Genomic DNA, 4,553 nt, shown 5'->3' with positions numbered 1-4,553 from the left:
CTTGGAAAAGTCAAATTAGAATATAGGTTCGGGAGAGTCAAATTAGAACCGCATAATCCAGAGATAGAAGCTTAGGAATAAGCTCTGTTGCTATTAACGCATCGCATGCACCCTTGAGATAGGTTATGATTGTATATGGTCACCTTGTCCTTGTGTGCATCTTGCATCATCGCATAGGCAAGAAGTAAAGACTTAGGAATAAGCTCTATAGACATTATCGCATTCATCGCATGCGTCCTAAAATTAGAATGTCACACCCCACTCCAGATTACCCTCTTAACCTGGATGGAGTTATGACTGCAGCAGTTGCCAACCCTCTTGCTAGCACTTACTGCCTATCTAACCTGTTAAATTTGCTCAAACCCTGAATACCTACATTTCATTAATATACTAAACTAATTAACTAAGAACTTAACACATTTACATTACAGGGTTTCATAGCACTGTTTTACATGAATATTACAACTTAGTGAGCCCCATCTAGAATACTAGTCTCTATCTGATAGACACATGTGTATTAACTAATATAGGTCTTCAATCAAGCTTCCTTCAACCTGACTCTTTGAGTGGCAGAGCAGCAGCAGAGAAGTCTTTTGGGAACTGACCGCTACCTAAAAGAAAAAGATTTGAAAACATGAGCTAGAAGCCCAGTGAGTGGCTAGCATTTAAAGCATAACGTTCATACATAAATTTTGATATTAAAACTAAAAGCTTTAATTGAAAACATAAGCTTGGTAACTATTATTCATGTCATCATCAACATCATATAGCACTATTTTAAGCTTTGTTGGACTATGCCTTGGTCTATCAGTCTAGAATGACCCTCTTGCTCACTCTTTATCATCATTTACTACATTACTACTTAACTAGGAATGAACCCTTTTGTTCTCTTCCTAAAAACATAATTTGCAACCTTAGTTGAGAGAGAACCTTTACTCAATTCCTCAACGTCAATCCATAGTTAATGTGGAGTGATCTCTACACTACCAATAACAACTTTTCTTACATTCATGTGATTCTAGTTTAAGTACCGTCATACCTTAGGTACTACTGCTCAGATACCTTCTCTGTGTACTTCAACATCGAGCTGCTCGGATACCTTCTCCATGTCCTCCAGTATCGAGCTATTCAAATTCTAGGACAAAGCTTCAGTACCTTCTCATCTAGTCCTTCAGTACTGAGCTATTCAAACCTAAGACTAAGCTTCAATACCTTCTCATCTAGTACTTCAGTACTGAGCTATTCAAATCTATGACTGAGCTTCAATACCTTCTCATCTAGTCCTTTAGTACTGAGCTACTCACACTGAACTTGCTTATTCTTATCTTTTAATGACTTAGTTTCCCAAATGCTTTCTATACTAATGCATCCTCTTGTTCATTGAAAAGCATAGCATTAATGTGAGATGCGTTGCCTAGTAACTATTTGAGAATAGTTGTCATAAATAGCTTTCAGTAAACATACATTGTTGGACATTCATAAGCATTAGCAATTTACTTAAAACATTTAAAGCATTTAGGGTCACTCACTGCTTGTCAGAGCTCTTAATGGTTTATATGCCTTTCCTAGCTCCTCTTGGCTAGTAAGATGATCATCATGAGCGAGATCATCGTCATCAGCGAGATTTACCACATCTAGCGATATTTATGATTTTCCAACTAGATTTGTGACTTTCCAGCGAGATTTATGATTTCCTAGTGAGATTTGTGACTTTTTTAACTCACTCTCGCTCTCACTTATTTTCATATCTCTCGCTCGCTTTCCCTCACTATGGTGAGCTGCTTGCTTATTCTTCCCAAGTAGCTGCCTGCTTACGCACCGATTCCCTGTTCCAACTTAAAAAATTCGTAACTCAAAATCTAGAACTATTTTTAAGAAACTTTATTCTACAAACTTGTTTAAAATTGAGTATCTTTCTTACCTTAAAATATCGGCCCCAAATTCCTTGTAATTTGGCTTGGAGCTTCCAATCTTCACTTTGAGTCCTGATTAATCCGAGAATCTGCCCCTTCTGTAAATTCCTCACTTTTTGTTCTTCTCCCCGTGAGATCTTTCTCCGAAAAACATCCTCAAAATCTAGGTTCTCCTAGCTTTCAAATAGAACCAATCTCACTTAATTTGCTCAAGTCGTTTGCGAAAACCTAGCTTCTGAATTTCCTTTTTCCTTTTATACTTCCTGCCGCCTCCCCTGTTCAATGGTCAAACCGCCACCTCATCCAGTACTTAGTGCTTTCAGCCCAATTTCAATTAGTGAGTTTCTTCAATTAATTTGTTTTTCCTTCCCTTCCTTCAAAACCCACGTTAGGCCTTCGCCTTATAATATAAATTTCGCGTGCATCGAGTTTTAATGCCTTGCGTATATCGCATACTCCATTGTCAAACGCCCAATGCCTCTCGTCTAGCGCCCGATGTCTATCGTCTAGCACCCAACGTCCATCGTCTAGGCCCAACGCCTATCATCTAGCACCCAATGTCCATCGTCTAGTGCCCAATGTCTATCGTTTAGCACCCAACATCCATCATCTAGTGCCTAATGTCTATCGTCTAGCACCCAACGTCCATCGTCTAGTGCCCAATGTCTATCGTCTAGCACCCAACGTCCATCGTCTAGCACCAAATGTCTATCGTCTAGCGCCCAACGTTCATCGTCTAGTGGCCAACGTCCATCGTCTAATGCCCAATGTCCATCGTCTTGCGCCCAATGTCTATTGTCTAACGTTTTTCGTGCAGCTCATCGTCTAGCACATCGTTCAACTCCACACAATTACTACACGATCACCCAGTACCCGCCTACACGATCGCCTACCTCATCGTGTAGTGCCGTTCACTTACTAGACGATCGCATACCCAATCGTATAGTGCTGCTCATCTGCTACACGATCATTCAGCGTCTTTGCTCACACACACTTGAGGCTGCTGCAAGCCTTATCAACGCATCATGCCTTTTAATCCATGCGTTCATCCTTAGTACCAACACATAGTTTATCCTTGCCTTCAACACTTAACCTCTACAACCCTTGGTTGCTACACACGTAACCCCATGCGTCCACACTTCTCCATCAACGCATACCTACACTTTGCTTCCATACTTAGCCAATTTTCACTTGTTATATTATCTAAAACTCACCCTTGACTAAGTATTTCTAACACTTACAATTTTCTTCCTCCATCTGCCTACTTTCTTTACCTCCTTTCTTAATTTTACTTAACATGTTTGTTACTTACTTATGTACGAAAAATGGAGTACGAGGTTGACAATTATCTCCCCCCTTAAAGAAATTTCATCCTCGAAATTTGCTCGGACTTACTTATAACTAGAGTTTCACAACATCCTTTGGTCGTAAACTTTACAACCTTCTTCTTCTCTTCCTTATTTTTACTACGCTTTCGCTGCGCTACTCTGATATTAACTTTGTTCATACTAAGTAATACTAGTACGTATGAACAATTTGGTCATAATAGTTCATTGTATTTGTTACATCATCTGGTGACTCTTCCATTCTCCACTGAGTCATAGTATTCATTTATTACTAGGGTGGTCCTTTTCCATTTCCTAGCAATACTACTGGAACATTCTTTTCCAGTGATCATACTTTTGAATTACTTACTAGCTGTGATATCAATATTTGTATCAACCAGACTTCTCGACCTAACTAAGGGCACTCTTCTTAGGCTGTCCTATCTATCCATACTTGGGAGAAGATATCCTTTCTACTATAACATTTCCCAATTATGGCTTACCATATTGTATACATAAGATTTTCTTAACTGTACTAGTCCCTAGCTCAGTCACAATCTAAACTTCGAGCTATTACCTAGAACATCAGCAGATCTAGACCTTTTGCTTTTTTTACCTTCTGCTGACCATTTTTTTCCTTATTTTTCGTACTCAACATACCTTTGATACATTTCGAGCTCACTGTTGCTCATCTTTTCCCTTCTCTTAGGATTAATCTGACTAGGACTTCCTCTAGATTACACCTTTTCCCTGAATTCACTAGAATAGACTTCACGTTTGCCATCAACCTCTGAGTAAATCTGCTAAAATTTCTATCTTTAGTGAAAAGTCTATGTTTACCTGCGTGATTCCCGACTTTCCTTTTCGAAGTCTTCCTTCCCAAGCCACTGAAACTTTATCTTTCACTTACTGAAATCTCTTTTCTTTTGAATCTCAGAGCTTCTAAAGTAGGGTCAGGGCTCTCGTTGTTTGTCTGCTTGCTCTGCTTGCCACTTTTACTTGACATCTTCCTTTTACTTAGGTAGTACATATGTTAGGGACTTAAGACTCAGACTCATATATAAACTTTTCCCCTTTCTTTCCAAAATATTTTGCTCTGATACCAACTTGTCACACCCCGTTCCAGATTACCCTCTTAACCGAGATGGAGTGGTAACTGCAACAATTGCCAACCCTCTTGCTGGCATGTATTGCCTATCTAACCTGTTAAATTTGCTCAAACCCTGAATACGTACATTTCATTAATATACTGAACTAATTAAATCAAAACTTAACACATTTACATTACAAGGTTTCATAGCACTATTTTACATGA

Source organism: Benincasa hispida, chromosome 4 (genome assembly GCF_027475165.1).
Source record: "Benincasa hispida cultivar pf3 chromosome 4, pf3_genome.v1.1, whole genome shotgun sequence".
Lineage (NCBI taxonomy): Eukaryota > Viridiplantae > Streptophyta > Magnoliopsida > Cucurbitales > Cucurbitaceae > Benincasa > Benincasa hispida.
Note: the sequence above shows the minus strand (reverse complement) of the source record.